General features: G+C 40.5%; 1 protein-coding gene across 4 annotated transcripts in view; it reads left to right on the forward strand.

Annotated features, from left to right (window-relative positions):
* ERC2 (ELKS/RAB6-interacting/CAST family member 2) overlaps positions 1-23,750 on the forward strand; it is a 2,191,867-nt gene that overhangs the window by 2,008,546 nt on the left and 159,571 nt on the right. The gene's annotated exons all lie outside the window — the stretch shown is intronic.

Genomic DNA, 23,750 nt, shown 5'->3' on the forward strand with positions numbered 1-23,750 from the left:
AAATACATCACCTGCTTGCTCTATTGTTTATTTATAAAAGCTCAGAGAAGACAATTTTCTGAATCCCTCAATACAGGGTGGGACTTACAGTGTGACAAGACAGTCACCGCTTTATGTTAAATTAAACCCAAGAGTAAATCAAAATCATTGTGTTTCTCTCTGGTTTAATCCATACATATGATGCCTGTGACTTGCCCCCTCGGATGTGATGACTTAAAATTCCAGAAAATGGTACCAATATGCCTATTTACAATGGTTGCCTGTGTTTTACACTTTATTGTTATGTCAGACATTCTCTGAGAACATGAACTCAGAGTTAGGAGCCCAAGTCATCCTTCTTTTCCAGAAGGGAAGATATCAGAACTGCAGCATGAGTTTTAGTCAGTTTGAGTGAAAAACGAATGACCCAGACACAAGTGTGCCCAAATTACAAGTAAATCATTAGGAACAGAAAAATCTGTTCATTTCCTAAGCATGCAGAAAATGTTTCCTCTTTGTGTTGTGGGAAGATTTAGGGTGCGACTGACTTTTTCCAGGTCTTTTCCCAAGTTTGACCAAATACTTCTCTTTGCCTCATTACAATGTATGAGGACATGGTTATCACAAATGCAGGATGCAACTATACTATCTTTTACCAAAATAAGGCAGTGCAGGGGTGTCATAAAAATGACTACACGCGAAATAGTGTTTTTTTTTTAGAAGTTGTCCTGTCTTTCTCTGTCAGAATTCAGTCCTTAAACTATTTCTAGATACTATTGAGTTGGATAGCAATGAACATCTGTTATTCAGCACCAAGATACCCTTGGGTGAATGTGCCCTTTACGAATACAAGTCATGTTATGTTATTCTATATCCTCTAATATAAGGAAGATATAATGTGGGGAGAGGATGTGGCCTAACGGCTAGCACAGTCACCCTCGGAGCGGGGAACCTGGTATGATCCTCGGCAGGGATGCTCAACATTCTGTGATTGTGGGCAAATCACTGAGGGCCTTATTTATGAGCCCCTGCGTCACTTTTGCTCTGCGTAAATAATGCGCCATGTTGCCCCATATTTACGAAGTGACCCATCTAGGCATATGCGTCACTTCATAAACCCCTATACTACATTATACCTGTGTCAGGTATAATTTATGCAAGGTTGGCGTTCCCCCACAAGAAAGGGTTGTAGGAGAGGCGCAGTGAAATCTATAAGATTTCACTGCGTCACCTCTAGGACACCAATGCGTCAACACAGTACGCCTGCCTCCTGGCAGGCGTAAGGGTGACACAGGCCCTTTCACATGGGGCTTGCCCCATTTGAAAGGACACATTGCTGGAGTTGCTTCTGTTTTCAGACACCCCCCAGCAATGCACCACTTTTGTGACGACAGATATGTCAGTAATACTGATGTATCTGTCCTTCCTTGCGACATGATACGTCATGCAGTAAATGTGACGTATCCATCATATCGCAAGGAGGGTGTACTGAGAAGTGTTGCATCGCTGTTTTCACGCAGCAATGTGGCATTGCTCATAAATGAGGCCCTGAATCTTCCCATATATATATATATATATATATATATATATATATATATATATATATATATATATATATATATATATATATATATATATATACATGTCTAAAGAACGTGCAATTGAGCAGAAACCTATCAAAATGTGATAGATAAACAGAAAGATGGACTGAAGTTGTGCGACACTAATCCTTATTCCTACTGCTAGATGTGTGACTTTACACTAGGGGTTGTGGTTTCGTTGTGTAAAGTTGTAGGACCCAGGCCACTCAACGGCAGTCTGGTTAAGGAAATGTACACAAACACTTTCCATAGGGGTCTATCAGCTTTTTCAGTGTGACCCCACAATTTGGTAATTGAAGTACCTCAACTGTTAATTTGTTTCTTAATGAGGCCCTTGTTAGGACATCATCAATACTTCTAAACCAGTAACATTAATCTCAAAATAATGTTAACCTCAAAATTACTAATAATGCGATTATCCAAAATTCTAGGATGCAAAATTACCCATGTATTACAAGTTGGTCTTATGGAATAAGGAATTATTAAAGAGATTGGTGTTACTACACCAGTTTTCCTGGGTTATTGCCCAATCCAAGGCCTTTTCAGGAGGCAAACTGTACAAGGTTTGATATAGCAAATGCTGCTCTAGAAAACAAACGTGGCAAATCATCATGCCCAATAACTGCATGCCCAATTAAGCATCTCTCAGAGTTCTTGAGTCTGTCAGCAACTCTAGTTACTGACCAAACCCTGATTTCCAACCCACCTGTACTTAGGGCTTAAATGTGAAATACAATGCTCAGACCTTGTTTCTGCCTGATTGCCAATATTTATATGTGGGAAATTAGCACCAGCATTGTTGTGCAATAAAACCACTACGTTAAAATTGTTAAATTGTGTTAGGTGGAAAGAAATCTGATCAGTGCATATTTAACATGATTTTCTGCTTGCCAACTTACTCTAAAGCCCTGTCTAATCATACGCAATACACATAGACATACTAAGTGTACCTCCTTCATGTTGCCACTAACACCCATTTTCAACAGCTCAGAATTTGATTTAAAAAAGGTACTCAATTGTAAGTGGAGTTTTTTATTTGGAACAGTTTTATATAGCGCAAACTAAACCCGAAGGTATCAGCGCACTTCACATGAGCACCAGTTGTGTTATAGAAGAACACATTAATTATTTACCTCTGGGAGCACCTTCTGTATCGGAACCGATTCTTTTATGACAGCTAGCTACACACAGTTTCCAATGCTTTTAAAAGCAATGGTTATATGTTTACTTCACTCTTCTTCTCTGCATGCATATAACGTCCTAGATCCCCAGGTTACTTGTTCAGCCCCCTACAATTGCTGCCGTGATAACTGTGTAACTTGGAGAAGCAGGAAGTTTCACTTAGCTTCCAAGGACTGCCCCGCCATGAGTTTAGAACAGCCCACACACACTCCCGAAGTAGAACCAGGTTTCCCTCTCAGCATACATTGAACCCATGACCTTGTGCCCGAAGGCAACAGAGCTGTCTACTCAGCTACCAGGGCCCAAAACTTCAATGTTTTAAAGGCTATTCACAGATTGTGCAGACATAATGACTTCAGTGTGTGAAGTTTTTTTTTCCTACAGCAAAAGGAAGCAGGATATGACCGCAGCGAGCATTTGCTAACGAAAGAGGATTATTGTTAGGGTGTGCACGTAAGTGTCTTACACACCATAGTTACTTATGCTTGTTCTTAAGCGGTTTATCAGTCACATTGATATATTCATTCTGGCAGTGCACTTTCAACTCAAGTTATCTGCAATATACCAATGTGGTGTATTAGACCCGGATGCTAACATTAAAATGGGCACACATGAAGTTCAAACACCATTTGATCTGGTATTGCTCTGGCTCATACTTGAGCTCAAAGTGCACTTAAGTCAGTGTTCAAAGAAGCACTTACATGCTATATACTACATTCTGACCTATGACCATGTAAAGCAGTGAGTTAAGTAATTATGCATGGAAAAGGTGCAAAAGACACTTTGGAACTTTAATCTGTTTTCTTTTGGTGCCCAGCTAATTGTGTGGAAAAATAAACCCTATACAGTGCACAAAACGTATTTGTGCCAATTTGTTACAGCATTCCTTAATACTCTTAAGGATCTAAATGACCCACATAACTGTCTAAAATCCCCAGTGGCATTGCATGGTTAGATTGACATTACTTGACCAATTCTTTTTCAAATATCAGCTCTCCAAAAATGAATATTAATACAATAACATTTTCAGTTTTATAGCAAAGATTTTGATGATTGATCAATTTTACTGAGCAATGTTGGAGATTGTGTCTGTGTTCGTGCGATTGAATTAACTTGGCACAATAATATCACATACATTAAATTAGAGGGTAGCGCCATACTTTAAGATTCATGAATGGTGGTCACTGCTTCTAAGTATGTTAGACTGTGGTGTGCAAAGCAGGTGCAAACCCTCCTTGAGGGAAATATATGGTGTACAGGAAACTTTCTGAGCTTTACTGTCCTCAGCGCATGAAATGGATAGTATTGTGTGCAAATTACATAACTGCCAAGTTTGTGTCTAATTCTGTATTTTTCCTGCTTCGTGTGCACAGTTGTGGTCATAAGTTTGCTTTCAAACCGTCAGTTAAGGTCCTAATCACCCCAATTAATGCTAGTTCTAAAGTGTGTATAGCTACAGTTCAAGCCCATTTTAGCACTCCCACCATGGTCTAAAAAAGCCCCCAAGTATTTAGATTTTCAGAGACCGAACATTTTCCCCCAAAAATGGACAGTCATTTTCCATTGCTGTTAAATAGTCGTGTCATGTGTGACACCTGAAGCTAACTTTTCCTTTTTAGTCTACAATATTTTTCATGTTGGAACTAGTAGGTCCAAACATAAGGCTTGGCTGAAAAATGGAACTGAAAGTCCCAGTATGCAAAGTTCTGACAGGTAGAAAGCCAGGGGTGTCTGAAGTTGTCACAGATTGCAGGCACGTAGATCATTGTCCATATTCAGATGATGAAAAGAAAAGAATGGGAATTCTCTTATATCCAAATAAAAACAATTCACTATCAGTCATGTGCACAACGACTTTGTAACCAATGACTGAGTACAGCAATTTATGTTCTTGCCCCTCCTCTCCTCAACATGGGGAATACAAACGCATTCTCTGCGCATCTGCATAAATGCTTTGCCATAGTGTTCCTTCATGTGTAAAAAGTTCAACAGTAGGTATTTAACTGAATACTAAATAAACATACAGGATAATGATACACACACTCTGGAAAAAAAATAGATTTTACCCAGGAAAAACTGTACTAAAACGCACAATCCAATATTTATTAAAGTGTCGGAGTTAAACTGGAGCCTATTCCCAGAATACAGCAACATTGGCATTTATAAAACATTATTTCCTCAAAGAGTGCATGTAGCAAGTACTTGACACAGGGAAACAATTTCCCTTAAATCCCAAGTTTTCTTCAAAGTGATTTTACCGTAGTGCACAATTTTACCACCTTACATTGTGGTTTGCTGTATTTAGAGAAAAGAGGGTTGAAAATTACCTGATTTGGGAATTGCTTGAGTGTTTGGGGTGTGCGTGAGAACCGTGTGCAGGTTAATTAAAATACTCACTAAGAAACCCAGCCGGGTTCAGTTGAGGAAACAAAAACAAATAGTTGACTTTAGAAAGAGGGAGAGTTGAGAGCCGGAAGGAAATTACAAAGATAGGTTGGTAGTACCTATGGGATATAGGAACCTAGGTCACTTACCCCAAGTGAACGTGTGAATGTTCGCAATTCTTGGATGCACAATGACTGTTCTCTTGGTTTCCGGGCTAGTAATTAGAAGGTTCAATGACCGGATGTAGATATTTTACTCCACGCGTGCCAAGGATGGCAGTCATCGGGAGTTGTATAGATTTATATATTAGGAAATCAATTGCCATTAGTTACTGTCTGTTTTCAAATAGGTTCCCATTTAATAGAGGGGTACTTATATAGTCAACATCTGTATTAAAATGCCCATTGGTTGCTGTCTGTATCCAATTGGATTTCCATATAATAGAGGGGTACTTGTATAGTAGTATCTGTGTTTATAAAAGGGTTTGCAATGTGCTGGCTATAGATACTTTATGCAATTGGTAATCAAATCTGATGGTGTAGATTTCGGTTTGAAAGAAACCCTTTAGCCATTGGTTGTTGTCTGTTTCAATTATTAGTACTTTCCATCTGTTTGTGGCCTTAGTAGGAATAGTAATGCACTATCTCTTGCCTAAGGGATGGTTCTACTAAGGATATATTACAATATATACAGGATTCACCTATGCGCTCTATCAGGCAGCCAGACCGGGCAGGGAGTATACCTTTCTTTACTTGCTTCTGTAGATAAAAGAACCGCACCTGTCAATTCTCGAGCGGTGCAATGACCCGGAACGAGCACGTTCGGCTTCTCTTTAAAGTCCGGTCATTTACTGGTTTAATCCGGATTCCAAAGCAGCGTGCAGGGCGGCCGCCGTGTACAGCCGCTGATGCCGGTGCGTGTGACGTGACTCATGTCGGTGTCGCTAGGTGGCGTTGCCGGCTTTTGATTATTTAAAGTGAATCAGATGAGAGTTAAATTATGGAGAAAGGGCGAGATGGGAGATGTAGGAAATGAGATTTCAATAGTAAGATAGTGAAACATAACCGGGTAACATAGAAATTATTTCATATTAGGGAAAAGAAAAAGGAAGAAAGACTATTGGTTTTAAGTCGGTGAGGATTTAATGTTTATCATGGTCTCGTGTGTGGGTCAATTATTTAGGGGCATGTAGGCAGAATATCGCCACTGGGTAAGAAGGAGATGTTTGGCCATATATCATAATTGCAGTATGTCCATCTGCAAATGTAAGCAAAATACGGGCGAATATGAGTAATGCCAGGCAAGTCATGTAATCATTTCGAGCACTTGTCAGAGTGTGCGAGGCAATGGTAGTACTTCTGATGATGGAAAGATAGTGGTGTGTGTGTATTTTTTAGTCCAATGAGCGGGAGTCATTTTCCGGGTCAAAGGGGGGATGCTTTGAATGTTTTTTAACCTTGCCATGTGCATGTGGTCTTAACTCTCATGTTTAAAATAAGGGAGTTTGCTTATGTAAGGACAAAGGGACATGTCATGTCAGTGTAGCTGTGAGGCTGTCATAATGCATGATATTTACAATTATATCAAATTGGTTACAGAACACAGCTTACTTTACATGTGATTGCTATGCGGTAAGATAGTTAGGCAATGATGTGCTAATATTAATTATGATAAGGCTCATGTTTTTTGAGGACCATCAGAAATCACCCTATATTACATAACATCTGCATAGTCGTTTGTCACAACGTTTTTTATAAAGCAAGAAAAAGGTAACCATATTAAATACACACAATATTTTGAATCAGTTGACCCCGTATATCGCAAAGTAGTTCAATATTATCAAAAATGTATGACCAGATTTGGCCACATTTTTCTCGGAAAATTAGACCAAAGTTGCCACAAATCCACGCCATTCCTCCACAGTATTTAGACCTTGATTAATAGCGTTAACTTTATCTATCCAATGCCACTCACGTCGTTGCAAGATTTGTGCGATATCACCCCCTCTTTCAGGGACTTGGCCAATGTCGATTACTTGCCATCTGATATCTTCCGCTAAATGGTTTTTATCTTTATAGTGAGCGACCAAAGGGGCATTCTCCACCGAGCGTCGTATACGACTTCGATGCTGTCCAATGCAGGCTTTTATTGGTTGTTGGGTCTGTCCCATATAAGGTAAATCACACAGACACCATATACAGTAAATCACATTTCGTGTGTTGCAGTTTGAGAAAAATTTAAGTCAAGAACTTTCTCCAGTCTCTCAAACCGAAACACGAGAGAACTGCACAATAAAGGCAATAGTTATCAACTGTGTTTACATTAATCGATTGAGATTTACCATAGCAACATAAGATATTTTACCTGTTATAAATACTGTCTGAAAGCCCATCTCACTAAAGCCACAAACTGGTCCTGCAATCTACTCAAAACCATACTAAATGTCTCGTTTCTAAATTCTACAGGGAATGAATCCCAATAATTCAGAAAAGATTCTAAACATTTGTTATGTACTAAGGTAAAACAAAGTAGCATTTAATCCTTAAATTCCCTTTACATTGATCCTTGAAAGCACCAACATATACATCCTCCGAGTCTCCTAACAACTTTTCACCAAGCAATATCTCACCTAATAAATCTACAAAATCAGCAAATAATTCCCTTCATGTATGAATTCTTCAAAAATGAACACATCTAGCCCGCTTGAACCATTGTCATGAAAATAAATCAGTTCTCAAAGTAGTCATCATCAACAACTACAGGTCCGTTACTTAGCCCAGATCACTTTCAAGAACTATGAGTAGCTATAGTTTTCCACCCCCCTGCTCAGCATAGCAGCCCTTCTTAGCCCTTTACAGGCACATAGGGCAGTGCATGTCACTAAATGGGGCATCCTCAAAATCTGTGAAGGTTCCCCTAAACAAGGTATTAAAGACAAACCATATCAGCTACTTAAATCAATCATGTATAGTAGTACCCATCAGATCATTCATGGCTAATAGGACAGCTCGTCCCACCACTATCTCTATAGCCTTAAATATACTCCCTTTTAATCTGCCTTAAACATCACTTGTAAAAGTGTGATGTAGCATCAAGTCCCCACAGGATTATTCCATCTCTCTGACAAAATATAAAATTTCACACCTCCAAAAAGTCCAGAATGCTGCAGAAGGATGCATGTTTGAAAAGAAGTCATTGGAATCTATTTCCCACAACATGTACCTATTGCACTGACTTATGTCAACATGAGGGTCACCTTCAAAAACATTTCTATGTCCCCAACAAATGTAGCAATAAGAAAGAAGCACAATACTTTGGCTAAAAGTGCAACAGACTCTGGATGCATTAGGTTTGACTGGTACTTTTCCTCCCTTCTATACATCGCTTGTACTAAATTACATAGATCAGCAAATCACTATACTCTCTGCACTAATCAAATGCAAATCTACTGCAAGTTATCGGAAAATGCTGTAACAGACAAGGTGATAGAGACTTTGCACTTCATGGACCTTGACATTGGAGAAGCATTTAATGACCATCAACAATGAAACCAATGAGCCCCCTTTCATGAAAAAAAGCGAATTCTCTTTTAAAACACAGTTTATGAAGCTCTGCTTGTTAAGTATTCCAATTAATTATTACATTCATTTATTGTATTTTTCTTATAACATTTCATCCTTCTATCCATCCACAGGCATGAAATATTTGTAGTTTGTACTTGAATGTCTTTCTCTATTCAGAACGAACATATACTTAAAAAGTAATTTGGGATTTTCTCAGCTCTGTGTTAATTGATAAAGGTACTGAACTATTATTATTTTTCAAATTCTCACTTTCTCAATAGAAACTTGCAAACCCATGCCATGTTTCCTATTGTAAACTTGACTTGTGGAAGCACCTTCCATAACATGAGCTTTTTGTTGTTTTCTTATTCCATAATTGCTTTGGCTTGTGGGATCTGGATAGGGAAAATGGAAGCATTTGTCTCTAACTAAAATGAGTAAATGTATTTTAACAGTATAAAACTAAAAACAAACAGATGTTAGATAATAATCATTGGTAACTGCCAGTGCATGCTTGCTTGGTTAGTTGAAGGTTTATGTAATGTGGTCTATTGAACCAGTAAGGAAAATCAATTAGTAGATATCTAACTGTGCTAACCTTATTTAGCCACAACCACGGAAAAAAGAGCCACACCATACAATCCACTTTCTATTTCCTCATGATCCAATTTAAGTAGATTTTCTTGTTACATGCATACCTAAACATGTGTTGAGGAGAAACTAGTAACAAGCATAGGTATAAACCACATTAGCAAAGCGTTCTAAAATATCCTGTGAATTGATTATACCATGCCATTATTTTTAGAAAGGATCAGATGTGTCTGGAAACACCAGTAAGAAGATGATGACACTGGCCTCCAAATGTCCTCATACAGCACTCCACTGGACTCCATTATAAAATCCAAGTCTACATCCAGCACAAGATAACAACATAATAGAAACCATAAGATACCGAGGCATAATATTAATTATTACATAGATACCCCAATTCAACACAACTCCCAGTTTACAACATAAACAAAATTGAACAACTGTAACACCATAATATAGTCCTGAGAATGCTAGGGTAATTTTACTACTGGCACCCTTCAGCTCTCACCTATGCCACTGGACTTTCTGAACAAGCAACCAACACTGATTCCTTAAATACTGTCTTTACAACTCTCAACGCACAACCCACTACTACCACCATCATGACTTCTATCAACCGAATCAGTCTTACCACTGCTAATACTTTCATCTGCACCACTCCATGAACTCTGTGTACTACACTCCTCCACTCCATCACTCCTCATCAAACTGCTTACACAGTCTGGCAGTTAATGAATTCATCTCATCTTCTCGCCCACTTAGTTTCCCTTGACCTTAACTTAATTTATTTTCAATTTACCATTTTCAAATTGCCATTTGCCATCTCAGTAAAGACAACAGCGGTCCTATGCAAGGAGGGATATAGTCAATAGGTAAATATAGACATAATGGAAACTATATTGTAAATTGACTTGCCCAGCCGGGCAGAGGTCTAATATTTAATTTAGAACCACAATATTAGGAGATACCTTCAACAATTTCTTGGAGATGGGCACAAGCCTGTGCCCAGACGTTTACAAATTGTCATGGTTAGCGGAGTGGATAGAAGGTAGAGAAAGGTTTTTAGGCAAAAGCTATGGTTTTCTGTGCATATAGCAATAACAGAATTCACATTTACACCATTACTTGAAATATAGTAACAGATACACAACAGAGTATATGGTGTAGAAGTTGTTGACGGCGTTTCGATCCCATTACATAGTTACAGGGATCATCATCAGGACTACTACTAGGCCCAGGAGGAGGAATACCTACTCAGATTCTTCTTTTTTGACTGGGATCCGTCTCAACAAACAGTGCCCAACATCCTTGGGAAAAAACCACCCAGAGACCACTTTCAGGGACTTAAAAATTGCCTACCAGTAGGTATCGAAACCGGACACCCCCAAAACATGTGCAGAAAGTCAGCTCCCTGCCCAGCACTGCAGGGGGAAGGACGTGCTGGGTGTATTGCATGTAGTGTACTTGAAGTGAGGTAAACCTGATGTACCACATTCTATTGGATTAGGTAAAAACTTGCATCAGTAGTGGTCCCCTTCTCCCCTCATGAATGCCCTCCCATTCCTTAGCCGAAAGCGGAGCTTCTAACACTTCATGCTACTCAGCGTGTATCAGTAAATCTTCCAGAGGCAAATCTTCCCTCAGCACCCTATAGACATCCAAGATCAGTGTCTGCCCTCCAGCCATAGTCAACAGCGTTCCCAATGTCTGGCACTCCAGTGGGATCTCTGGGCAGGAAAGTAATTTCCCACAAGCCATCGCTGCAATCTTCACGAACTGTAAAAACTATCCAGTCCCCAAATCAGACGTTTCTAGAGCATCCACCAAGGTGATAAACCTATCACTTGGGTATGAGTCCTGCAAAGTCTCACATCCACTGGCATGTCATCTATCTATTTACACAGTCTGTGCATTTAGCGCAAATATATGCAATGCCCAAATACTCATGTATGGTGCAAAGTGGGCCCTCCACAATAAGAGTCTGACCACCTTTTCCCATGCCCTACATACACCTGTCAGATCACATAGGGCATGGAGGCCGGCACCCTGCCCCAATCATTAATAGCTCAGGCAGCAGAATGCTGTCGCAGGTACCCCTCAACAATCTCCGCTCCCAATTCTTCTGGTCATCCATCCAGTGCACCGCATGCTGCAGCTGAGCTGCTAGATAGTAAAGTTCCAGGCAAGGTAATTCCAGAATCCCCATTCCGCCAGGGACGCTTGAGAGAGGTTGAGTATGCCGGCTGGCTCAGATAGATCAAAGATTAACCGCATATGAGGAGACATGTGGGTCATCTCCCCTATCCGAATTCCCCGACTCTCCCCCCTGAGTCCTAAAACCCAGCCCCCTGCCCTATAAGCAACCAACCCTGAGCCTTTAAAACTACCTCTTCCCCCACCCCCCAAACCGGGCCCCAGCCCCTCTTACCTGTCCGCATCGCGCTTTCTGTCCCAATGCTTCCTGTTCCTGATCTTGCCCATCAGAACATCTAGACTGCGCACTGCCTTAAGCCAACAATGGAAAGTAATAGGCTGGCTTAAAGACCACGGGCCTTATTTATGAAGGCCTTGCGCCACCGGTGTGTGTCTTTTTCCCATTTTAAAAGTCACGTAAAAGTGGCGCAAGTCCTTCATAAATAAGGCCCCACGGTCGGAGCACAATAGGTCTGTACATGATTAATGTTATGAAAAAAAACACTTTCAACAAAGAATGCTTTAAAATCATTAATGCGGGCTGCAGCCTCATTAATGACACTGTGCTGCTTGAAAGAAATATTCACACAGAATTAAGCTCTAAAATAAAACTGCCCCCAAAAAACAACGACAACGAAACAATTGACACGATTTGGGTAAGTGCTAGAAACAGCTACTATGAATTTAAACAGACTGCTTGACGTTTTGTTCTGTTTTTCAACGATTTTTGCACAAATATATGTGTCAAAATTTAAATCACCCTGTGCATCGATGTATATGTGTATTAGCGTTTACTAAGCTATGTGGACGATACGATACATCACTTATAGATTCATTTTCGGGTAAGCAACGCTGCCTGTTAAAAGCTCTAATTACATTGCTAAATTGTCACTTTCAATACTGAAAAAGAGGTCGATTTCATTGGACTCCATTGCTGTGGAATGTACGTTTTTCAGAATAATAGCCCTCTCTCGTACAACATAAAGTCTACATTTTTCTGCCCTTGATAAATGTCTTACTGTCACCTGCTTCTAAAATTGCGAATTATTTGTTCAGCCAAAGTTTTTTAAAAGGTTTTTTTTAATGTATTCCTTTGATGTGGAACAGCATTCATTCCTTGTAAAATAATCCTACAGCTCCAGTAAGAGAGCCCCAAGTTGGGAAGACTCTATTAAGCCATTATTTATTCTAAATGCATCCTGTTCTGAGATAAGGAAGATTACATCAATGTCTTTTTGACCCCGTCTTTCATAAAAGGCGAGCTACATTAAGCAGCCATTTAGACACTATAAGTAGATTTTTGGATGAATAAGTTCTCTTGTGCACATTGATACAGAAAAAAACGAGACAATTTAATCTCACTCTGGCTAAAAGAATGAATACTCATAAGAAATTCCTGATGAACATAAACATTTTTTAAATAACTGTGCTTAACATCTATATGCATATAAATAAACTTATGAGGTTAGTAACACATTTTAATAATCAAACAGATATCTACTATACAATGTTTAAAAATAATGTGCAGCTAAAAGTTCTCGTTTTAGCGTAGACATCACATTGTAGAACAAAACAGTCTATTGAAGGAACAATGCCGTGGCATCTAAGGGGGCACCTGATTGTGGAGGGGTGGTGGTTGGCCTGGCAGTTCTGGCTGGACTGTTCCTATTGGAGCTGGGTCAAGACTGATTTTCATATGTCTGTGTCCAAACTGAGGTGATTGGTGGACAAAAGAATAGTGGGGTGGAAAGCTACCCAAGCATTCCTTAGATCAGCTTATGCATGTTTGATGAAGAGCATGGTGCCTTAGTTCAGGTGCAAAACCTAACACATGTTTAGAAAAAGCTATCTGGACCAAGCCGGCAAAAGGATGTTAAATGCTTCAGAGGCACCAACTGGAAAGAGAAGGATGAAATAAAAAATGGAAGAATAACTGATACTGTCCCAATTTAATATCCCTTCAAGCCTACGCACAATGTAACTGTGTGCCGGAGTAAGCGTGCAAGGAATGAAGAAACCTATTATTGTAAGATTAATTAATGATTTGGTAATTTTTCATTATGTTACATGCCCAGATCTGTCATGGTGCACAAAATATTTTTCCTTGGCCTACATTGACAAACCTCTGTTGATGCAGGTTTGAGCTATGAATAAAGACTGGTTAACTGATGGTGTTTCCCGCTTCAACGATTATGCCTCAAAAGGGTATGGCTTGGCCCCTGATTTTAGTGGTCAGTGTTTCCTGCTTGATTTGTGGCCAAAACAGTATAACTGAATTTCTAGGATTGAGGTTGTAAAGATCTATATGAGGGTTGTGGAGTGTTGCAATAGATCATTAAATGATGAATATTACTATTCCTTCTGCTGTGTTGGCGTGCCAAAAAAATCAATTCTGTTCACCAAGTTCTACAGAAGTGGAGGAGATAGGGAGCCTCAACACATTGTGCAATCATTTTCATACACTGTTGTCGTATTATCCAAGTATGCAGGATGTTTTCAAATGATCCTATGGCCTGGAAGCTCACAGTAGATGGCTGACCATACTGGTAAATTAGAAATAATCAATCTTGGCTTCCTTCAAAAAGGTGCTAAAATATATTTTAATAGTTCATTAATATAGGTTTGAAAGACTCCTTTGATTTCTGAGTATGGAGACGACCACTGATGTGTAAGCAGGCCCATGATTTGGCCTTTGGGCTGCTGTGTACTGTGTGAACAGCAACACAAAAACGTATTTGGGTAGAAATGTATTGAGCCCATTTGCACCTAACACCCTATTATGCACGGGATCACCTGACTTTGTGATGCCTGTGAGGGATAGCTGGCAGAATGTGTAAGTGGCAGCCCTCTGGGAGAAGAGGCTGTCATAGGTGTGTCTTCATAGACATTACATTCCTCCCAACATCAAATGAGAGGTAGCTAGTCCTACAGGTATAAATCAAAACTAATAATACACTGATGTTGGTCTAGCATAATCTCAGAGCTAATCAGCATGGCGGTAGAAGACAAAGCAATACTTATTCTACAATAGGTATTTCATGTCCATTGTTTTACATGCATGGTGGTTCAGGGCACAAATGTTAATGCCAAAGGGTCCAAGTTGTTGCCTTCCGATGTCTAATATCACATACAGGGGACTGATGCCTGAAGGTTTTGTATCAGTGTACCTTAATGACAGTAGCTCATGGACAGCTGTCCGTCTTGTTCAGAAATGCATATTGGAAAAGTCATGTTGAGTTCACTTTCTTTAGACTCCCATTTAGGGAACTGGAAACTCTCCATTGAGTTTTGGAAATCCTCTTCATAGCGCCTCAGAACCTGCTATCCTCCAGTCGAGCAGCACCAAGTGCATCTCTCAGTGGAGTGGTCACTTGGAATTATCACCAAAGGACTGAATGTGGGCTATGCTGGTCATGGATGTGTGTCGCATGTGGGCCAATGAAAGACCACAGATGGGCCACTGCTGAATCACATGCAGAGACTTTGGGGCAGGTGGATTATTTGTCATGCGTGTTGAGGACTGGTCCAGCATACCAGTGGGGTTAGCAGAGTGGCTATTGATGTCCACTTGCTACTTTTGAGTGTCAAGGGGGCCTTGTAAACCTCTCAGCATATTACTGATTGACATTTTCTAAGCAGAGTTTCTCTATATGTGGAAGGGATGATGCATTTATGGGAGAAATTGTCAGTAAGCAGTTCAATCACATCGATAACAAGGAGACATCTCTACAGTGGTCATGTTATGGATTATGTTCAACATCTGTAATCTTCCAGTCGTTATAAATAGCTACTTGTTACTCAACTGTTTTTTTCTTGACAGCTTGTTCAGGATTCTCGGTGGCTCTACAATGGTACATTGAGTCTTCTCTTTAGCACGAATAGGCTTTGATTGATGGTAGCACAAAGAACTTCATATTCTGATAAGTCTGTGAGTTGCTAGTGATGTGTGACAGTCTTTAGCCAGTGTGATTTGTTTGATTCTGTTCTTGATATGAATGCCATGGCATATGGGGCTGCCAGTGTAAAAGGTTTCTCTCAGTCATGTCTGGTACAGGTAAGAGCGGTGACGCGGGTTGGGGTGGGGGCGGGGAAGGCGACAGACGACGACAAGGGAAAACATTTTTTAAAAAGAAAACCACTTACCTTGCGCTCTCTGCATCGCTGACTCACCGATGCAGAGAGTGCAAGGTAAGTGGTTTTCTTTTAATTTTTTTAATTTTCCCTCATCATCTGTCATCTTCTCCCCCTCCTCCGCCCCGAATCCACTGCTCTTACCTGCACCGGCCGCAACTGGTTTCTCTGGGAAGCTAGGGGTATTGACTTTGATGTGCATCCTTGCAGCTTATTCCTGGATCTCCTGATAGGCTTTTGCCAATTCATTGTTGTTGTGCAAATGTCTTATGGATGGAAGCTTCCACTCACAGTAAGAGTATGACCCTTTGAACATGGTGATATCTTCAGCTATGACTAAACCTCATTATAGGCAATGAAAGAGTTTCTTTTTTTCCTGTGCAGTAGATGTCTTTGGCTTCACCAATGTGGGCTGCCAGGTCAATCCATTCTCTTTTGTTGTCAGTGCTGAGCATGGCATCTTCTTATGATTTAAGGCAAAGGGAGCTTAAGGGAGGAAGTAACAGCCTTTTTAGTGATGGAGGGGCATGTAGATTCAAGCGTCAACCTCCTGCACTTTCAGTGGGCAATAAGCAGTTTAGCATAGCATCATGTCACTTTTTCTGCCTCATCAAGGAGCTGTGTCTCAGTGAGTGGAGGTATGCAGTACCAGTGGTTTGAAATGCAAGGCAAGTTATGGCTGCATTGGAGCATGCTTCTAGGTGCTGTGAGCTGTGAGATGTGCTCTATTGGCCCTTAATGTTGAATTTAGGTGTTTCCAACAAACTGTGGTTACATGTGCCTTACAGTACTGTGGCTCATGAGAAGCTGTCCTTCAGGTGTGGTGTAGGATGGGGGCTAGACCTTTTCACGAGGAAGAACACAAACACACTAATAGAGAACTGGAATGAGGGCTCATGTACCCTGCTCTATTTAGTTAGCAGGTTCACCAGACTTGGTAATGTCTAGTAGAGTTGCATGTGCAGATGTGTGAAAGACCTCCAGGTGAGGATGCTGTCTGAGTGTGTTTCCCCATGGACACCAAAGTCCATTGAGCAAAAGCTATCACTGGGTACCTCGATACAATCAAAAGTAAATCCAGTCATGCGTGCTAGGATAGGCTCAGTGATTATGTGTAAACATATTTATATACACTGCCAATGGGTAGTGTTTGCATTTTTGGGGTTACTCTGAAAACCCAACGGTACTGTGGGATCGCAAGACTAGCACTATCAAAAACCTTTGTAGTACAGTATGCAGCAAAGGCAGTAATTGTGAACAAAAAATAAAGGCCCATATTTATAAAGGACTTGTGTTGTTCTTGCATGATGCAAGTCATTACAAGGCAACGCAAGTCATCAACTGAGATTTACTAAGCCACACAAAAGGGGCGATTTGCGCTGCCTTGCATGGCTTTGTAAAGAACAAGTAACACAAAGCAGCCCCTTGCCTTGCCTTACACTGCACCTTGGGGGCGTTCTATGGGTGGATTTTGGCACATTCTTGGATTAGTAAAGCTAGTAAACCTGGGAATGTGTCACAAAGCTATACCTTCCCCTGTGAGGTGTATGAGGAGAAATATGTCTATTTATCCTCATTACTTACTCTTTCTGTGCATGATGCTTCCCCATAACACATAGAAAGAGGAATATATCTCCAAGAATTGTTTTTATGCTCAAAACAATCCTGCCCAAGTCGCAGGTACCCATGCACTAAGTTTGAAAGGCTCTTGCGAAGCAGCTAGGCTGCAGGCAGTGCACCAGTGCAGTGAGGGCGCAGAAATGCTCCATGTCTTTGTAAGCATGGAGCCTTTCTTCTCTCTCCCATTCACGCAATGAAGCACATCAGCTTTGTTTGCTGCTTTGACTTTGCATGAAATATTAGTAAATATGCCTCACCTTGGGGCATATTACCAAGCAATAGCGATAATTATCGCTATTGCTTGGTTAGAGTCAAAAATTTACCGCTGAGCTGCGGCAGATAAACCTTGGAATTACAAAGGTTTATCGCAAATGCGATAAAAATCAGCCGCAATGCATGAATATCGATGAAAAGTCAGCGATATTCATGCATTACCGAGCTAATGCTCTTAGCCATGTTATCCACCTCCCATTGGATAACATGGCTAAGAACTGCTCAGGGGCAGGTGTTAGCTTTTGGAGATATTCGCGCTTAGTGCGAATATCTCCAAAAGTTGGTAATAGGAGATAGCGATGTTAGCGACTGTTTCCAGTCGCTAACATCTTGGCACGCCCACTTTACATGGCATTAGTGATAAATATCACTGACATGCAAAGTGGGGCCCAAGATGGTCGCTATCTCCTACTAGCTGTCGCTAACTGGTGTTAGCGACAGCTAGGTAATAGGGAGATAATTTTATCTCCGCTTTCTTGGCTTTTAAAGCCAAAAAGGCGGAGACAAACCCCCTTGATAATATGCCCCCTTGTTTTCTGTAACAAGCAGTGTTTTTTTTCTTCTTCAAATTTGGAGTTTCACTCTGTTCCAGAGTGTCATTGCACTTGGTAGCTAAGTCCTGAACTGGATTTCGGTGGGATGAATGGCTCCGATTTACTTCTCGTGTTAAAGCTTTTATTTTATTTTAACTGTTAATGGAGCAGCAAACCCTACGGTTAGGAAACAGACCCTGCACTATTTGTGTCATTACTCATGTCACGGTAGAGTTCATTTGCACACGGAAAATGTGAGGCGGTGTGAGGTGCGCACATGCAGAGAACCGCACAGTAAAAGCGGCATGAGTCCTATTCTTCCTTCATTTGTACTGTACAATATTTATCAATTTAGATTATTCCTTTTCTTTGCGATAATTGCTCGAATATCATAAGTCCCAATGAAAGGTATTGGTGATTTTCAATAGCTGAAGCACCTCTGACTAAAAAAAACACCTGAAAACCCTTTACACACCTTAGAAATGATGTGGGAAACCATGTAGTGGTGCCCATTCCAATGTGTGGAACTCAGAATGATGCGGTAGCACAGAACCTGCAGCCAGATTCATCAAGCTGAAATCGGCTCCCAAAGGGCCAGATTCTGAGAATCTGGCCCTTTGCGAGCGCTATTTTTGCATTTGGGATTCATCATCCCAAATGCAAATATCGCAATTAGAGAAATCTCTAAATTGCGAAAAATCGCATTTATGGAATCTCAATTAGAGATTCCTTAAATGCTATTCATGAACCTTTTTAAAATTGCGAATTCGCAATATGGGGCCGCTATTTACCACGAAGTCTAACTTCGTGGTAAATAGCGAAAACTTAGAAAAATGCACTTTAGTGCATTTTTCTAAGTTGTATGTTACACTCACACATGTCCTTTGGACATGTGTGTGCGCAACACCAGTGTACATTTGCATTTCAGGGGTGCTAGAGGGTGTCCTTTGGACACCCTGGCACCCTTGAAATCGCTTCCTTATTTGCGATTCGCTAATTGCTAATCGCAAATAAGGAATGAATGGGAAAGCCATTCCTTATTTGCGATTAGCAATTACCGAATCGCAAATAAGGAAGCAGTAGAAATCGCAAAAAATATGCGATTTCTACATGCATCCCGTTTTGCGAGTCTTTAATAGCGATTCCTTAAAAATCGCTATTAAGGACTCGCAAAACGGCACTTTGATGAATCTGGGGGCTGGTGAATAGTACATCTCGCAGTATCACTGTTAACACGAAAATTAAGTCCTATTTGCATTGATGGTCAGTGTGACAGCAGATAATTCAGCTGCTTCTTTTGTCCTTCAACTTAATGTGTCACTGTTCTTATCTGGCGTGTTGATGCATTAAATATAAATTATGTGGCATTAGAGACAATAATGATTTCTAACGAGGTAGGCACGTGTCAGTGTGTCATGTAAAAGCAGATATTTTTAAAGAAATAGAGCCCTTGGACAAAACTTACCTATATGGTTCTGGATCAGCAGTGGCATTGAATGAATTTTTTTAAAGTTGGGTAGAGTAGGGGGAGAAAGCAAGAAGCTGCAAGGCTTCATTTCAGAATATATGGAAATTGCTTTTGTTGCCTTTGTGACTCATCCAAATGTATTCATTGATGGAGAAGAGAACGATAGGGTGAGAGGGTGTGTGTGAGAGAGAGAGAGCGAGAGAGAGAGAGAGAGAGCGAGCGAGCGAGAGAGGGAGTCTGTGGGTGCGTGAGGGGGGTGTAGCACTAACTGGAAACTGATTAGTCACACTGCAGCATTGCTCTATGATGACAATGTGTAAATATCCAATAAGCTTCATAAAAAATTATTTTCTATGTCAATGTTTCTCTCATTTGGATTTGTGGCTTTTTTAATATTTCATTGCTGGGTTAAGTTTTATGTGGCAACATTCCTGCTGGGCCTCATGGGTGCTCCTCTCACAAATGATGCATATAGTGGGGTAAAGAATACTCATTGTAAGAGTCAGTAAGAGCATGACATCGCGTCATGATGGGTCTTAGCACCAGTAGGGGCTGGTGGTAGGAGTGCTGCGGGCGGCAGTGGAGCAGGGTGGGGGGTAGTAAACAACGGCATACGGCCGAACAGTGGTAAGTAAACAAATAAATAAATAAAACAAATTTCATTGCGCGCCCTGCATTGCCAAATGCGATGCAGCGCGTGAAACACAATTTGTTTTATTTATTTATGTGCCTGCTTACCTCCGTTGGACCGTATTCCATAGTTTACTACCCCCCACCCTGCTCCACCCCCGCCCCGCCCTATTGTCCCACAGCATTCCCACCACCGGCCACTACTGCTTAGCACACAAGGCAGTGAAGCTAATATGTAAGGTTAGATGCCTTCTACTATAGGCGTGCATATAACAGAGCTGGGCAATGTACTGTAACATTTCCAGAAGCCAATTCTGAAAATGCAATCGATTCAAAATTGAACCATTCTGGTCACCATAATTTAAGGAACAATTACTATGTTTCAGAACTTCAATCAGAACTGCAGCCTAGGTTTACAGTTAAACAGAACTGCAAGAAAATCAGCAGTGCTGCATTAGACAGGTTTAAATGTGTGCACCATAGAATCTACAAAGCCACAAGCTGATGATGTCACTAGCAGTACAAGAAAAAACACATTTTGGAAGCTAATTGATGGCCCATCATGGGCCATGACACTGAGGTGAGCTGGGATGTCTTGCATGATGTTTGTACTTGAGGGATAACTTTAAGAGCACATTTAAACTCACAGTCAACCACTCATGCGTAAATTGTACAATTTTGCAGGAATTATATTTTATCTGTGCCACATAATTTTCCTTTATTCCCATCTCTCCTTTGGTGCTGTAGGGTCTGGCAAAGGATGCGCTCGTTTAGTGTACCTGGATTTACATAGGTTCCCATGACTGTTTGCACTATTATAGTCCAGTTGTACCCCACATGCATAAATGAAGGGGGTTTGGTGCTGCTTTACATACGCTATTTTATAATTCACTTGTGTAACCTTTTCAGCAAAAAACAATTACAGGGGAAAGTAGATTGCAGCTTCTGTTTGTGCTGCTTTATTTCACATAGAGTGTTGGTGCAAAAAAACAAAAAGTAGTAAATCTGAACCCTGGGGGATTAAGGGAACACCTGAAATGAAAAAAAACCTATCAACTCTAATCAGATCCACTTTGTCCTACTATCATGGGCCCTAAAATCGAGTCAGGACTATACATTGACACAATTTCAGGCCGATCCATGAAAGTAGCCTTCAAACAATGTTCTTCTCTTACTGTATGGACCTTAGCATGACGATAATTACTATCACAATTTCCTTAAGGCACTTTAATTAAGTCTTTCAGTGGTATTGTGGAGAAGTGTGGCTCAATGGTTAGAGCGGCAAACTCTGAAGCAGAGGTCTAGCCCGGGACCAGGGTTCAATTCCCCGCCTCGGCGGGCCTTGGGCTCAAAATTCCACGGACCTGATAATTCTCGCCTCGGTGCCTATTCCAATCATGGAGTCCCACTCTACAACTCTGGGCAATAGCTTGCTTAATCTCCACAACAGCCCCCACAACGCTAAGGATGCCTGGCCTCCACCTTGGGGGTGCCCAGGAGTGGACGCCTCATAGGGAAAGCCAGGATGGGTTCCACAGCGGTATTCGTACAAGCGCCTTGAGACCCTTGCGGGTGAGTAGTGCGCTATACAAGTATCAATTTACATTTATTGTAATGCATATATTCTGATGTTTTAACTCAGTTTTAACTCAGTTGGGAGTATCATTCATTTGCTGTTATGCAGCGTTCATTGGAAAGTCAAATATTTTGTTGTAGAAGTATCTTTAGTCACCTGCATAGACTGCCTTGACTTACAAAAGGAAGCATTCATCAAAAATAGGAACTGATAAGAAACTTGGAGCCTGATGTTCTACAATAGTGGTTATCAAAAATGGTCTCAAAATGCGCACCAGCTTTTTGTGACCTGCATATGACTTTGCAAACTGACCTATTTATTCTCATGTCAGTTTTTAAAAGCTGCAGTTCAATTAACATTAAGTGGGTGACAATTTGCCGTCCCCATTGATTTTAAATAAAAACATTGGGATGGTGGTGTGCCATGAGGAGCAGATAGCAAAGAAGCTGGAGCAACATTCCACTCCATCCGGACGCACAGCTTGTATTCATAACATATTCACCGAAGTACTCCTTCAGGAGGAGCAGACAAACATTCCTATGTTTGAAATTCAAAATACCTTTTTTTTATATGAGCATTTTTTTTAAAGGAGCCAGTGCTGCAAAAAAAAAAAAAATCGACATTTGGAAAAATATGTAAAAGAGCAGGCAGAGCAGTGACTGAGGTTGTCAAAGGAAATTTGCGAATCTGACTTGAAAAATTGACTCTATACCTAACAAATAGGGACTTTTGTGGTTTCAAACCGAGGCAATATGTAAATCACAGGGCTTGTGACCATAAAATCCTTGAGCACCTCTGAATCATAGTCCTTGCCTATACTATACCCTGTGTGACCATGTTGATACTCCATTTACATACAATAAGAACCTTCTCAGATATTAAGCAAAAAGTATATATACTACGTGGAAGCATGTGAAAGAAACACAGACACATCATTCACCTTAAGGCTGTACATTCATGGACTGTGCCAATAATTCTGGAACTAGAGTGAAAATGTGGTATTCGTTGAAGAACTTTATTTGTGACTCAATGTAGAATATAGAGGGGAACATCACTTACAACGCATTTATTACAACGCACTACCATTACAACGCAACCATTACAACGCAAACCATTACAACGCATTGCGCTGGGGGGCGCTCTAGGATAGGGAATATATTTAATTTACTATCCAACACCTTCCCTACTATCCACGGGGACTGGAGTTGGAATAGTAAATTAAATAAATCACTATCCAGCGCTTAAAAGCACTATGCGTTGTAGTGGTATGCGATGTAAAAACCGCGTTGTAACAGCAGGCGTTGTAATAGCCTGCGTTGTAGTGACACCAATCCAATATAGAGCAATACAAGGTCTGTCAATGAATAGTCAATCCCAATATTTTTCCAGCCAGTTTTTTCAACACACCAGAAGACTGGCTAGAAGTTCTTTTTACAAAGCATGATATGCGTAAACTAAAGAAAATGTAAGTAATACCTGGATAGCTTCGAGTTTGTAATAATTGTCCGTTCATGCCCAGTCGTCCACGAGGTCGACTATAAACACCCACATTTGTTTCAGTGTGAAACAGACATTTCTTTTTTTTTTAATGTTTTTATTGGTATTTACAGGTTACATGTAACAGATATAACAGACATTTTTGGATGTCATTCGCTGACCTTTGTATAAAAATAAAGAAAAGAGACATACAAACATAAAACATGAAACATAAAACCCAGAGTGGGGGCGGTTGATGTCTTTACATCCATATTCTTAAAGTATTCTATACATTCCATTTGTGCAGATGAGGTACACCTGAAATCAATTCTATGCGCTTCCTGACCTTCAAGGTTGTATTTCTGGGGATATCAGATGTAGTATTTTTGAGTTTGACTCTTAAGGAATAACATCTGAAAGAAACCAATCAAAAGATAACATTGGACCTAATTTATAACCTCGCAGGAAACAGGGACATCTGCTTTACCTTGAAATTTTGTGGATATGGTACTCAGAGGTCAAGGTCCATGCATAATCAGTTTTAAGCAC

This window comes from Lissotriton vulgaris, chromosome 9 (assembly GCF_964263255.1).
Source record: "Lissotriton vulgaris chromosome 9, aLisVul1.2, whole genome shotgun sequence".
In the NCBI taxonomy this organism is placed as follows: domain Eukaryota; kingdom Metazoa; phylum Chordata; class Amphibia; order Caudata; family Salamandridae; genus Lissotriton; species Lissotriton vulgaris.